This window comes from Onychostoma macrolepis, chromosome 02, assembly GCF_012432095.1.
Source record: "Onychostoma macrolepis isolate SWU-2019 chromosome 02, ASM1243209v1, whole genome shotgun sequence".
NCBI classification, from domain to species: Eukaryota; Metazoa; Chordata; class Actinopteri; order Cypriniformes; family Cyprinidae; genus Onychostoma; species Onychostoma macrolepis.
Genome location: NC_081156.1, coordinates 36020815 through 36036947, shown reverse-complemented (window position 1 = coordinate 36036947; position 16133 = coordinate 36020815). Strand labels below are relative to the sequence as shown.

General features: G+C 40.3%; 1 pseudogene; it reads right to left on the bottom strand.

Annotated features, from left to right (window-relative positions):
• Positions 1 to 10545: 10545 nt before the first annotated feature.
• On the bottom strand, positions 10546 to 14377 carry LOC131521607 (tripartite motif-containing protein 16-like; annotated as a pseudogene).
• Between the last annotated feature and the right edge of the window lie 1756 nt (positions 14378 to 16133).

Genomic DNA, 16133 nt, shown 5'->3' with positions numbered 1-16133 from the left:
ATTCTCAATGATGAGAGCGCAAATGTGTCACATAAAACATGCCTGATCATCTACATTAGAATTCCCTATGAAGGTGAAATCTGCAACTTCTTCTTTCAACTTGCTGAACTGCAGTCATGCACTGAGGCAGCCATCTGTGACACCCTGTTAAAGCATATTGATGTGCAGGGCATCTCTGAAGACATGTTGCGCTCGCGGCTTGTTGGCTTTGCAACTGATGGGGCTGTTGCTATGATGGGCTGATACAGAGGAGCGGCCACACTTCTGCGTGAAAAGATTAACCCCAACCTCACCGTCATTCACTGCATGAATCACAAGTTAGAACTTGCGGTCCATTATGCTGCAAAACATATTACAGATGCAAGTCATTTTCAGATGTTCATTGACTCGCTGTACTCATTTTTCTCTCAAAGCCCCAAAAATATGAGAGAATTTGAGTCTGCAGCTTCCGACTTGGGGATACACGCTCGCAGGATAGTGTTTGACGTGCGCTGGCTGTCCTCGTCCTGCACGTCTGTGACAGCTCTTTGGGAAAGCTATCCAGCATTGGTCAAACTCTTTGAAGAGTTATGCGAAGACCGATCAAGATCTGCCACAGAGAGGGCCAGGTGTAGGGGCATTCATGACACAGTGGCTTTTTTTGGTGGAGACGTCGTTGGTAAAAGATGCGCTGGAGAACCTGCAGGCCTTATCCCTGTTTCTTCAAAGGAGAGATGCCACAGCTGTCAGTGCTGATTCTGAGGTGGGCGTTGCACTCAGAACACTGCGATCTATGAGACAAGCCGATGGTGTGAACGCAAAATGCATGAATGATGAATTTAAACATTTCCACACATTCAAGGGTGTAAAATTGTCTCAACCTAGTGACGGAGACCATCAAAAGGCAGAGGTATTTCGTGAACGATTTTTCGTTTCCCTGGTCGACAACATTGAGCTCCGACTGGATAACAACGGAATTATTTCTGCTGCAGCTGCTCTAAATCCGTCAAATTGGCCAAATTGGCCAGCAGAAAAAAAATACAGAAGTGCGTCATCAAAGCAGACTGTTTTCTTAGTCTGACAAATAGGCATAGTCTATTTATTTTTTATGTTCACAGCACCTTGTGCTATACAGTTAATATCGCTCTATTGGATTTTTTTGCAGTGTCCAAAAAAATGTAATGTAAAATGTAAAAATTTAAAAAATATTCTTATAAAAGTTCAGAATTACTGCAAAATAGCTGCAAGATATAGTTTATTTTTTTATAAATAAAGATATAAAGGTCCACTGTGCTTTGTGATCTTGAAAGGAGTGAAATTAACTCCTCGTGAAGCCAAACACTCAGGAACTCTCGCAACACACATGCCATCCAACAAAGCAATAAACTCTCTAATCTGACAAGAAGATCTGGGAGACACCATTTACTCATCGGTCACTTCATCCATCCTTCCCCCCTGGGCACATGGTTCAGGTCACTAAAAGTTGACAGAGAAATGTCAATAACTCAAGCTACTATACTTCTATCATGCAATTACTGTATATTCAGAATTCATAATCATAATCCTTCCATGTTTGCTATTGTTCTAAAGGTCTTTGTTCGATTGGTAAACTGGTATCAGTTTCAAATATTGAAAACTTAAGTGAATTCTGTACTTCTGTTGTGGCGGTCTCCTTTCAAAATCTGATAAACATTGCTCTACACCAGGTGTGACCATTTGAGAGCGGGAACAGCTTCTACAGAAACTTCCCATCTCCCATACACAGATGTAATCTGTTTGGGGCCGACAATAACATGTTTATTGCCATTTTGTTCTGGTAGTATTTAAGGGAAAGTTGCAAATCAGTCATAGTAATTCATAGTCAGAATAAGCCCGTAGTGTGGCGTGTGATTTTACACTCTGTACTATGTATTTTCTAAAACTCAGGTATGCATTTAGATCACTTGACTATTTCCCATATAACCACAGTATCGATGTACAGGAGCAGGGCTGCCACGTGGTTACAATGTGATCCACAGTTGCATTGTCCTCTCTGAATTGGCTTCGAATTGTTCTGTTATGTAATTGGTGTAATACAACTTTACCTGACTAATAATAAATTGTTAAATTTGATTTATTCTGATCGCTTCTGAAATCCTTTTTTTCCAGTAGATTAGAGTTGTAGTCTAGTGTTTTCCACAAATTTGCGTCCAGGACATATCATTCTTAAGTACCAATGAATGAAGCAGGGGCTCGTCATTAGGGATCTTCTGATTTCTGTCTGTCAATGACTTAACAAGTTAAGTCACAGTTGGCCGAGTGAATTGCTAAGCGACACCGTGTCGCTAATGAAAGACTAATTGAGAGTATGGGATTTCCAGAATAATCCCTAAATTAATATCCCCAATAATATCTAAATTAACACACACACACCCTTACACACACACACACACACACACACGTTTGTTTCTGTGAATTGTAAGGACTTTCCATAGATTTCTATTACTTTTATACTGACTGAACAATATTTTTATCCAAAAAAATGATCCAATTTAAATGTTGTTTTTAATGGGATGACCAAAATATACTTTGTGGTAAACAAACACTTATTTAAAAAAAAAAAAAAAAAACATTAAATGACCACTATAACCAGTAGATGGCAGCAGAGGAACACTTACTTACTATTAGTCATTCATTTCCAAGTGATGAGGATGGCACATAAAATTATAGGAGACTGCACACACTCTTTGAATTATTATTTTGAGTGGATGCCCCTTGAGCGACGTTTAAAGGGGTCATCGGATGCCCATTTTGCACAAGTTGATATGATTCTTTTGGGTCTTAATTAAAAGTCTATAACATAAACTGCTTCCGGATGGGACTTAAAGATGATACATTTCTCAATGGTAGCGGAAAAAACACCTTTTTAAACCTGTCAAAATCAGCTCTGTTTTTAGCAAGCCATTGTAGTACATGTTGATTTAAATGCTAATGAGCTCTGCTGACCGTGCCCCTTTCTTCCATATAGTGACAAGCAGACTGTAAACTGCAGCCGCGAAACCGTCTTCACCGGACGTGTGTGCACACAGCCATCCTATAATGATAAAAATCCACCCAGTGTTTTTTCTTTTTAGAGATTATTAAAGCTCTAAACTAAAAATAATAATGGTACATTTAATGAGAATAGAATATATAATTTTTCATTAAAAATTAGATTTTGCATGTTACATTTGTTAAAAGGGGGTGCTCCAGGGCAATATGCCACGTTTATGTTCTGATTTGGTTAAGTTTTCCCTGTGTTTCTGTTCTTCCTACCTTGACCTAGTTTTCCTTAGTTGCCATGATTAGTTCATTCTGTTCACCTGATTCTAGTTAATTACCCTCGTTTGTGTTTGTATTTAAAGCCCAGTCTGTTCTGTCTTTGGTTGTCTGGGCACCCTTATTTTAAGTTGTGTTCTCCATTGTCCTTCTACCTTTATTATTATTAAACTAAGAAGTTTGGATTGCCCCTGCTGTGTCCTTCATCTTCCTCCTCCCGACACAACCCTGACAGATGACCGGACCTAAAATTAAGATGAACTAGGCTGAGGACTGTGGGCTCTAGCCCCTGACCAGAGTCGAGAGAGAGCTGCTGTTCCCACGTTCTGCCCAGAGAGGACTCCTGTTCCTGCATCCAGCCCAGAGAGGGCTTCTGTTCCCGAATCAAGCCCAGAGAGGGCTACTGTTCCCCCGTTTGGCCCAGGGAGGGCCACAGATCCCAAGTCCAGCCCTCCTTCGTCTCCGCTGGTCCTGTCCAGCCCTCCTTCATCTCCTGAATCTCCTTCGTCTCCACTGGTCCTAGCCAGAATTCTGGTCACAACCCTGACACTAACAACCTTCCCCATATTAGGTACTGTCAATTCTATTCCTTTAAAAAGGTGTGAAAGATTATCCGGCTTACATGGGGATGGGAAGGTTATGACTTGTGACTGCATCTGTCTACACACACTTCCAGTTGCCAGCATCTGCGTCACCAAATCTCGTGACACAGTTCAGTGGCTGTAGTGCTTTCCATAGGGACACCATACGTCAGTATCGACATAATGTTGAACATGACTGACTGAAAGAAAGGATCTTGGTTACATATGTAACCCTCGTTTCCTGAAGGAGGAAACAAAGACCTTACATCTCTCCTGCCACAACCACTGAACTACCCATTGAATGGCTGGGACATGTTCTTGGCTCCTCAGCATAAAACACTGCTATCTTATATGCCTGTGTGTACAGGTGAGTCACCAATGTTCAATAGCCATTTCTTGTACTACTCGGAGGTGATTGGGCTTCCAAGTGAGACCCCATACACCAGTATTGACATAACATCTCTGTTCCCTCCTAACAAGGGTTACATTCATAACCAAGACATTTCTATCCCCTTATCCTACCTCTAAACCAGGGATCCCCAAACTTTTTTCTGCGAGGGCCACATAATTTTCCCTTGCTTTAATGGGGGGCCTGGTTGGTTTATAGCAGAAAATGAGATGGGCCGGAGTGACTACTAGTATTATTGTGAAGATTTTATTATGATTTTAATTGTATTTATTATGCCTCCTAATGCTAAAATAGTTTATTATTTTGTTTGCACTGTCTAAACAAATTATCATTACTTTCAGTGCTATCAAAACATTTACTTACTTATGCATATTAATTAGTGTGAACAGTGGGCTTGCTTCTGGCTGGTGAGATGTCCAATGTCAGGTTCCATTCCTGTCACAGCCAGTCTCAAAGATTGATGCAAATGTTTATCAGTGAGTCTTGATCTCATCGGAGTTTTCATCAGTTTCATGCATGAAAAGGTTTGCTCACAGATATACATGTTGCCAAAAAGTGTGGACATCTTCATTGCATGCCTTTTGATGTTTGGGTATGTCTTGTTAGGGAGGGCAGCATAGAATTCAATGAGACCGTTGGGCTTAAATGCGTCTTTCAGAATATCACAGTTCTGTAACTTAGCCAACTCAAACTGATAAGGCGGCACGGCTTCGTCAATATCGGCAGCGAAGGGGTTCTGGAAAAGGCAGATTTCTTTAGCATGGACATGTAGCTCATGGAATCGCACGTCAAACTCCGCCTTCAGCATTTCCAGCACTTCCACGGACTTTTCAGCTGGGAATGGGGCAACTGGTTTCTCAGCTGAGAGACTTTGGGTAACGGGGAGATGAGTGAAGCCTTGCTTTTGCACTTGTCCCACAAGCAGTGCTAGTTTCACCTCAAATGCTTTTATGTGGGAATACATGTCACACATTAGTTTCCCCTTGCTTTGGAGCTGCAAGTTGAGGCCGTTCAAAATCTCTGTCACATCTGTTAAAAAGGCGAGGTCCCATTTCCATTCTGCGTCGATCAGTTCTGGCACAGTTTTGCCCTTTGTCAGAAGAAAGGTGTTGATTTCGGGTAGCAGCTCGTAGAAACACCTCAAAACTCTGCCTCAGCTTAACCATCGGACTTCAGTATGGTAAAGCACATCTCCTTAAGCAGACTCTAGCTCGGCGAGAAAGGCTTGGAACTGCCGGTGTTTAAGTCCGTTTGTTCTGATGAAGTTTATACATGACACCACCATCTTCATGACCGATTCCCACTTAAAAACTTTGCAGCAGAGTGCTTGCTGGTGAATCAGGCAGTGGACTTGTAACAGGGGGCTGAGACCTCTTTCCTCCATTTCTCTATTCATGCGTCCTATAAGCCCCCTCGACGCGCCAACCATACTAGGAGTCCCGTCGGTAGTGATGCTGGCCAGCTTAGACCAGTCGAGACCCAGCTCTCCGATCGTTTGGCACACTTTACCAAAAATATCCTCCCCTGTCATAGTGCCTTTTAGACTTTGTAGGGCTTCCAGCTCTTCGGATACTTCAAAGTTTGCGCTAACTCCACGAAGAAAAATTAGCAGCTGTGCCGTGTCCTGCACATCATTGCTCTCATCCAGTGCTAATGCAAAAATTTCAAATTCTTTCACTTTCTCCTGCAGCTGGGCATATACATTATCCCACATTTCTTCAATTCGTCTGGTGATTGTACTTGTAGACAGACTCACTGCATTCAAGATGTCTTTTTTATCTGGGCACACCTCCTCCCCAGCAGCATTCATACATTTCTTGACGAACCCGCTATTTTTGTCGTCTCTTTGAATTTTCTCGCTGGCTCGCACGTCACCTGTTCGATCACGTTACGTTGAACGTACCATTCTGTTGGTATGTGAATTTTTAAATTAATTAGGCTACGTTAGTAAGTAAGGGAAATTTTTGTCTGAAAGCCAACCTTTATTATCAAATATAGACATGATATAAGTAAAACATGTATTTAAAATTACATTTTAAAATGACAAAATATGTCTCTGGCATTGTTCACACGGTCGGTCATAATGTGGGGGCGGGCCACATTTGGCCCGTGGGCCATAGTTTGGGGACACCTGCTCTAAACCTACCCCTCAGATTTGAAAAAAAAAAAGACCATTCTGTATGATTTATGATCATTCTATATGATTTCCTCACGGGGACCAAAAAAAGGTCCCCATAAGAGATGTTCCCTCTAAGCTGCATACGTACGCACACGCAAAAATGAGTTGGGAAGGCAATTTGACTGAATAAGTTGTTGTAGAAATTTAATGCTGTTAATGTTAATGGTTGCAGATGAAATAGCTCAACACGAGATACAACGCAAACGTAATGAAATGTGAAATAAAATGTCATGCTTTTAAGAAGATTGGCTTGATTAAGTGGTGGAAATAGCAGATGATGGGCACAGAATGGTAACAAAACTCATTTACAGTCATTTACAATCACTCACAGATGTATTGTGCAAAAACTGTACTTCATAGGGATGTTTAATTAACTATATAAGGAATTCACTTTTCATGTTTTTTGAGAATATTTAGCTTGCAGATCTCAGTTTAAATGCTTCAGTTTGTTTTTTATTCTATTCTATTCTATCAGTTTAAATGATTCAGTTTGTTTTTATATCATATATCATATTATATTAGGCCTACATCTTACAATAAGCATTTTAAAAATGTGGGGTGATAAATGAAGTTCAAAATTACAAAACTATTTTACTTGACGCCTCTCGTCGCCAAAGTCAGTTAACTCTCAGCACATAGAGACTCTTTCACCTAGATATCACTCTATAGAGACTGTGTCTGTTCCCCGAACTAGAAAATACAGAAAACATCCAAACCAAAGTAATAGTAACAATTTAATTGATGTTCAACAAATAAAAAACCAATATAATACAGATAAACACATGATAAAGCTTGGCTTATTGAATATTAGATCCCTTTCTTCAAAAGCACTTTTGTAAATGATATGTTCACTGACCATAAACTAGATGTGCTTTGTCTGACAGAAACCTGGCTAAAACAAGATGATTACATTACTTTAAACGAGTCTACACCCCAAGATTACTGTTACAAACATGAACCGCGTCCAAAAGGTAAAGGGGGAGGTGTTGCTACAATTTATAGAAATATTTTCAGTATCTCTCAGAGGTCAGGTTTCAAGTATAATTCGTTCGAAGTAATGGTGCTTCATATAACGTTATCCAAAGAAACAAGTGTTAATGATAAATCCCCTGTGATGTTTGTACTGGCTACTGTATACAGGCCACCAGGGCACCATACAGACTTTATTAAAGAATTTTCTGATCTTCTATCGGAGTTAGTACTGACTGCAGATAAAGTCCTAATCGTTGGTGATTTTAATATCCATGTTGATAATGAAAGAGATTCGTTGGGATCAGCATTTATAGACATTCTAAACTCAATTGGTGTTAAACAACACGTGTCAGGACCTAATCATTGTCGAAATCATACTCTAGATGTAATACTGTCACATGGAATTGATGTCAGTGGCGTTGAAATTTTACAGCAGAGCAATGATATCTCAGATCATTATCTAGTCTCCTGTATATTCCATATAGCTAAAGCTGTAAAGCCAACTTCTTGTTACAAATATGGTAGAACCATCACTTCTACCACAAAAGACTGCTTTATAAATAATCTTCCTGACTTATCTCAGTTCCTCAGTATATCCATTAGCTCAGAACAACTTGATGATGTAACAGGAACTATGGACTCTCTCTTTTCTAGCACTCTAGATGCGGTTGCTCCTTTACGCTTAAGGAAGATTAAGGATAAGAGTCCAACACCGTGGTATAATGAGCACACTCGCGCCCTAAAGAGAGCAGCCCGGAAAATGGAGCGCAGCTGGAGGAAAACTAAATTAGAGGTATTTCGTTTAGCTTGGCGGAAAGTACCCTATCCTACAGAAAAGCATTAAAACTGCTAGATCTGATTACTTTTCGTCTCTTCTAGAAGAAAACAAACATAACCCTCGGTATTTATTCAATACAGTAACTAAATTAACGAAAAATCAAGCATCAACAGGTGTTGGCATTTCCCAAGAGCATAGCAGTAATGACTTTATGAACTACTTCACTTCCAAGATCGATACTATCAGAGATAAAATTGTATCCTTGCAGCCGTCAGCTACAGTATCGCATCAGATAGCGCACTATAGATCCCCTGAGGAACAATTTCATTCATTCTCTACTGTGGAGAGGAAGAATTGTATAAACTTGTTAAATCATCTAAACCAACAACATGTATGTTAGACCCGATTCCATCTAAACTACTAAAAGAGCTGCTTCCAGAAGTCATAGATCCTCTTTTGGCTATTATTAATTCATCATTGTCATTAGGATATGTCCCCAAAACCTTCAAATTGGCTGTTATTAAGCCTCTCATTAAAAACCACAACTTGACCCCAAAGATCTAGTTAATTACAGACCGATCTCAAATCTCCCTTTTCTGTCAAAGATACTAGAAAGGTAGTATCCTCACAATTATATTCCTTCCTAGAGAAAAATGATATCTGTGAGGAATTCCAGTCAGGATTTAGATCGTATCATAGTACTGAGACTGCTCTCATTAGAGTTACAAATGACCTGCTTCTATCATCTGATCGTGGTTGTATCTCTTTATTAGTTCTACTGGATCTTAGTGCTGCGTTCGACACTATCGACCACAACATTCTTTTGAATAGACTAGAAAACTTTGTTGGCATTAGTGGAAGTGCCTTAGCATGGTTCAAATCGTACTTATCTGACCGCCATCAGTTCGTAGCAGTGAATGAAGAGGTATCATATCGATCACAAGTGCAGTATGGAGTACCTCAAGGCTCAGTACTAGGGCCGTTACTTTTCACTCTTTATATGTTACCCTTGGGAGATATTATCAGGAGACATGGTGTTAGCTTTCACTGTTATGCTGATGATACTCAGCTCTATATTTCTTCGCGGCCTGGTGAAACACACCAAATTGAGAAACTAACGGAATGCATAGTCGATATAAAAAACTGGATGACGAATAATTTTTACTGCTAAATTCTGAAAAACAGAGGTGTTAATTATCGGACCTAAAACCCCACATGTAATAACCTAGAACATTATCTAACACTTGACGGCTGCTCTGTCAATTCTTCTTCATCAGTCAGGAACCTAGGTGTGCTGTTCGATAGCAATCTGTCATTTGAAAGCCATGTTTCTAGCATCTGTAAAACTGCATTTTTCATCTCAAAAGCATATCTAAATTGCGACCAATGCTCTCAACGTCAAATGCAGAAATGTTAATTCATGCGTTTATGACCTCAAGGTTAGACTATTGTAATGCTTTATTAGGTGGTTGTTCTGCACGCTTGATCAACAAACTACAGTTAGTCCAAAATGCAGCAGCTAGAGTCCTTACTAGAACCAGGAAATATGACCATATTAGCCCGGTTCTGTCAACACTGCACTGGCTCCTATCAAGCATCGGATAGATTTTAAAATCTTGTTAATTACTTATAAAGCCCTGAATGGTTTAGCTCCTCAGTACTTGAGCGAGCTCTTATCGCATTATAGTCCTCCACGTCCGCTGCGTTCTCAAAACTCTGGCCGTTTGATAATACCTAGAATATCAAAATCGACTGTGGGCGGCAGATCCTATTCCTATTTAGCACCCAAACTCTGGAACAATCTACCTAACACTGTTCGGGAGGCAGACACATTCTGTCAGTTTAAATCTAGATTAAAGACCCATCTCTTTAGCCTGGCTTACACATAACACATTAATACGCTTCTATTATTCAAATCCGTTAAAGGATTGTTAGGCTGCATTAATTAGATCAACCGGAACCGGGAACACTCCCATAACACACGATGTACTCGTTACATCGTAAGTTGAATGGCATCTACGCTAATATTTGTCTGTTTCTTTCCTAGTCTGTTTCTCAGTCCGTATCCGATCAGATGGTGGATCAGCACCAAGAGATGATCCCCAGATATATCAACCAAAAATAACTAAATAACTAAAATATAATAAAATACCTAACTACATAATACTACTATTGTTTGAAATTGCAACAAAATTAAAATAGAAATATAAACTTTTGAACTGCGGGTTTCGTCTGGTCAGAGGAGAACTGGCCCCGACTGAGCCTGGTTTCTCCCAAGGTTTTTCTCCATTCTGTCACAGAGGAGTTTTGGTTCCTTGCCGCTGTCGCCTCTGGCTTGCTCAGTTGGGGACACTTAATTTCTAGCGATTATCGCCGATTTGATTGCACAGATACTATTTAAACTAAACTGAGCTAGACAATGACATCTCTGAATTCAATAATGAAATGCCTTTAACTGAAAATTGAGTGTTTAATCTTATCATTATACATTACTGACACTCTATCCTCCAATTTGATACTGTTAAGTGCTTTGACACAATCTGTATTGTAAAAGCGCTATATAAATAAAGGTGACTTGACTTGACTTGACTTGAATGCCATGAAATCACATGTTGAATAATATGAGCTTGAAGAGTTTAAAATGGTCATTTACACTTTTTTACCACTACTTATTAACAAGCTGTAACTTAAAATGAAAAACAAATGTCACAGTCAACAATTAAATGCATAGCAACAAAAAGACCAAAATACAGAAGAACACAAATGCTAGGAAGAGCAGGAGCTACATGAGGAAAATAATTAAATTATTTATTGACTGTGTGATCATTTGAATCGAAAGGTCATTTTGATATTAATAATAATAATATCTAATCTGATTAATCAGCACAGTTTCACTGATGATCCAGAACCAAGCCTAAACCCAGCATAGAGCGTCTGAGTGAATGTGGTCTGGAGTGTGTGGATGAGGCTCATTGTGTCAGAGACGCTGTAGAAGGACAGAGTTCCTGCACCGTGATCCACAAACACTCCTATTCTACTGCCAATGGACTCTACAGGGAGATCAGTCCATATGGTATTGTGCCAGAATGAGTATCTGGAGGGAGAGCAGAGCAAACCCAATGACTGATTATTATATCCAAACCCACACTCATCACCCCGTCCCTTTCTGCTGATGCTCTTAAATGACACTGATATAAACACACCATCTCCACTCCACTCCAGCTCCCAGTAACAGCGTCCACACACACTCTCTCTACACAACACCTGATACCAATAATCAAATCTGTCTGGATGATCAGGATACGGCTGATCTGTGTCAGTATTAGTAATCACTCTGTTGCTCTCAGACAGACAGAGGAGTTTATGTGCTGTGTTCAGATCCAGAGTGAACTGATGGGAATCTGATGGAGATAAAACACATCAGAATCAGGAATTATGAATCTGTTTGATGTTTTCATGTAGCTGAACTCTTCATGTTCAGTGTATCATCAGTGTCTCAGTACAGATGACCAGATATCTGTGCTAATCATCATTTACATCATCAATTATAAACTCTTCTTTCAGCTTCTACAGAAGAACATGAACACACTCAGTGATTTTTCTGCTTGTTTTCTTACTGACTTACATTGTAGGAAGTCGTTCCTGGTCCTGGGAACAATGTTGGTGAATGTTTCTGTGGAAATCAACAGACATGAACAGTGTGATTCTCATGATCCTGCATCCATTCCTAAGACATTTCTAATATGATGTTCTCCATGATATGAGATGATGATGGACTGGTTTCTGAGAGCAGATGAATCTCCAGGACTTTACCTCTGTCTGAGATCTTCTCGAGCTCCTCTTTGCAGAAATCCTCCAGTTTGTCTCTCAGCTGATGGACAGATTCTCTCAGATCATCAAAAGAGACGAGAGAACTGAAGAGATCATCATTTACGTCTGTAGATTCAGGAGGAGCTGAGAGAGACTGGAAACTCTACAGAAAACAGAAATCAAAACTCATCAGCTCCACACTTCACCCAATAACCTGCTCCAACATCAGATTTGACTCGACTGATCTTTAGTAACTCACCTCAATCCAGCACTTTCACAGCATCAGCTTCATTCTCCTCATATTCATTATATCACATTAGAGCTACAGATTCAAGTATTTGACACTTACACTATATGTGAACCTTCTAAGGAATAGTTTGGATGATAAAACATCTGCTAAGAACATAAATGTACATCTAACAGCTCAAGCACATCAATGGAGTCTCATTGTAGGGTTGAGTAGATTTGCTCATGAAAAGCTGCTATTATTAGATCAACCATTATTTATAACTTTAGAGACAATGAAACTTCACAAGAACCCTTAAGACACGCTAGGGTTTGGTTTGGTTTGAATATACTGAAGCATTGCTAATATACAGCCTCACTTCATGTTTAGGATCTTCATGTTCAAAATCATCAATGTTTTACAGGCCAGTAAAAATTTTATCAGGTTTGAAGATCACCTGATCCAATTTTGATTGTAGTATCGAGTTTACTAATTTCATTGTGACATTGTAAATCAGAAGGAAAAATCAGGTTAAAAGCTGAAATGTTAGTGAAGTTTTGAACTGTTGGTGGCGCTAGTGGTGTTTGACAGCGAAATATATCTTCCAGAAGAAAGAGCTCAGAGAAATGATTGCTAAGAGATTTCCAGAGCTGAAAGCCATTTGTACGCGGCGTCTCTTTCAGAAGAAGACGATCAGATGAGAGTCTGACTGATGATTATATAATAAGACACTCATGAAATGTTTCTCTGTGATTCTGGTGTCACAGCAGGATCTGCTCAAGTCCACTATGACCCTGTTCTTCTAGATGTGTGTTACCTGCAGGAACTGGATGTGATCCTGTGTGTGTGAAAGCTGCTCCAGCTCAGCGTCTCTCCTCCTCAGATCATTGATCTCCTGCTCCAGTCGCTCAGTCGTCCTTCAGCTCGACTCACTGCTTGCTTTTCCTGATCTCTGATCAGCCGTATCAACTCAGAGCGGCTTCTCTCAATGGGCGGATGAGCTCAGTAAAGATCCTCTCACTGTCCTCCACTGCTGTCTGTGCAGGCGCTGTTAGGACACACAGTGATTCAGGCTTCAGTGAGTCTGAACTGAGACTGAGACAAACTTCTCTTCTTCTCCAGACTCACCTTATGAGACTCCACAGACTCTCTCAGCTGCTGGAGATCTTTCTCTCTCTGCTGGATTCTCTGCTGGAACGTCTTCTGCGTCTCCTTCAGCTGCTTCTGCAGGACAAACAGATGATAGTGAATCTCACAGAAAACTACTGGCTCTAAATCATCATGTGAACAGATGAATCCAGTAAAAGTGGAGCTGATAAATAATGGCTGTAGGTTCAAAATCCAGAAGTGATGATTGGTACAATAATCGTATTATCATTAAGCATAAGAAATGCTTCACACTGCATGTGTAATTATTATAAAAGTGAAACTGACAGAGACATAGAGCTTCACACTGACAGTGTTTCTGTGTAATTAAGTTGCGGCTCTACACAGAAAATAAAAATACTATTGGATCATTACACTGAGTATTAACTTGATGAATATTAAATACCTGTTTCTCTGTCCTCTGGTCTGCAGCTGGTACAATGTCATGGTTTTTATGTTCAATAATCGTACACAGCACACATATACATTTCTGGTCAGTGCGACAGAAAACCTCAAGGAGCTTGTCATGTTTCTGGCAGATCATCTCCTGCAGTCGTCCAGTGGTTTCAGTCACTTTGTGTTGTTTTTCTGAGCGAAACTCCTCGTGCCGCTCAAAATGAGTTTGACAGTAAGACTCCAGACACACCAGACAGGACTTGACGGCTTTGTATTTTCTTCCAGTACAGACGTCACACTGCACATCTCCAGCTCCAGCGTAACAGTCAGCAGGACGTTTCCTCTTCTTCAGTTTCTCCACCACTTCAGCCAGCATGGTGTTTCTAGCTAAAGCAGGTCTTGGACTGAAGGTCTGTCTGCACTGAGGGCAGCTGTAGACTCTCATCTGATCCTCCTGATCCCAGCAGCCTGTAATACAGCTCTTACAGTAACTGTGTCCACACTGGATGGTCACTGGATCCTTCAGGAGATCCAGACACACTGCACACAAGAACTCATCCTGAGAAACTCTGGCTTCTGCCATTTTTCTGCATGAACACAGAGACACAAACACACCTTTTCTCTTTCCTTGAACTCATGTGATTCCTGTTTCCTGGTTCTGTGTTTGAGTGACGTGTGTAAAACAGGTGTGTCTGTGAGTCTGTAAAGCACGTAAAGAACGACGTGCTCATGACAGCTTACACTGCAGGGAGAATGGAGACTCCATTTCCAGGTGATTCAGCTGATCTGGAGTCAATTCTGAGAAACCCAGGTAGACATGTTCACTTCCCAGGAATCCTCCACTGCCAGCTGTTTAGTCAAGTCAAGTCACCTTTATTTTTATAGCGCTTTTAACAACACAGATTGTGTCAAAGCAACTTTACAGTATCAAATAGGAAAATAGTGTGTCAATAATGCAAAAGGACAACAGCAAACACTCAATTTTCAGTTAAAGGCAGTTCATCATTGAATTCAGCGACGTCATCATCCAGCTCAGTTCAGTTTAAATAATATCTATGCAATCAAGTCGATGATATCGCTGGAAAATAAGTGTCCCCAACTAAGTAAGGCAGAGGTGACCGCGACAAGGAACCAAAACTCCATGGAGAAAAAAACCTTGGGAGAAACCAGGCTCAGTCGGGGGGCCAGTTCCTGATGGCCATTTAGGAGACAGGGTCTTCACTGGGGATCTGTCTCTGGGGCTCATCTAGGTGTCCTGGTCTCCGCTGACATTCGTGCTGTAGAGGTCATCTCTAGGTGCCGATCCACCATCTAGGCTGGATACAGACTGGATCTGGTTGCTACGGTGACCTCAGAATAAGAAAGAAACGGACTAATCTTAGCGTAGATGCCATTCTTCTAATGATGTAACACTTACATCGTGTGTTATGAGAAGTGTTCTCGGTGACAGTTGACCTAATTAATGCAGCCTAACAATCCTTCAACGGATTTGAATATTAGAAATGTGTTAGTGTGTTATGTGTAAGCAAGGTTAAAGAGATGGGTCTTTAATCTAGATTTAAACTGACAGAGTGTGTCTGCCTCCCGAACAGTGTTAGGTAGATTGTTCCAGAGTTTGGGCGCTAAATAGGAAGAGGATCTGCCACCTACAGTTGATTTTGATATTCTACGTATAATCAAAGTTTTGAGATCGCAGGGGACGTGGAGGACTATAATGCAACAAGAGCTCGTTCAAATACTGAGGTGCTAAACCATTCAGGGCTTTATAAGTAATTAGCAATATTTTAAAATCTATACGATGTTTAATAGGGAGCCAGTGCAGTGTTGACAAAACGGGACTAATATGGTCATACTTCTTGGTTCTAATAAGAATTCTAGCTGCTGCATTTTGGACCAGCTGGAGTTTGTTTATTAAGCGTGCAGAACAACCACCCAATAAAGCATTACAATAATCTAACCTTGAGATCATGAATGCATGAATTAACGTTTCTGCATTTGACATTGAGAGCATGCGTCATAATTTAGATATATTTTTGAGATGGAAAAATGCAGTTTTACAAAAACTAGAAACGTGGCTTTCAAAGGAGAGATTTGAAAGTTCACCTAGGTTCCTAACTGATGATGAAGAATTTACAGAGCAGCCATCAGGTGTTAGACAGTGTTCTAGGTTATTACATGTGCAGGTTTTGCTTCTGATAATTAACACAGATTTTCAGAATTTAGCAGTAAGAAATTACTCGTCATCCAGTTTTTTTACATCGACTATGCATTCCGTTAGTTTGGTATGTAATTGGTATGTTTCACCGGGCCGCAAAGAAATATAGAGCTGAGTATCATCAGCATAACAGTGAAAGCTAACA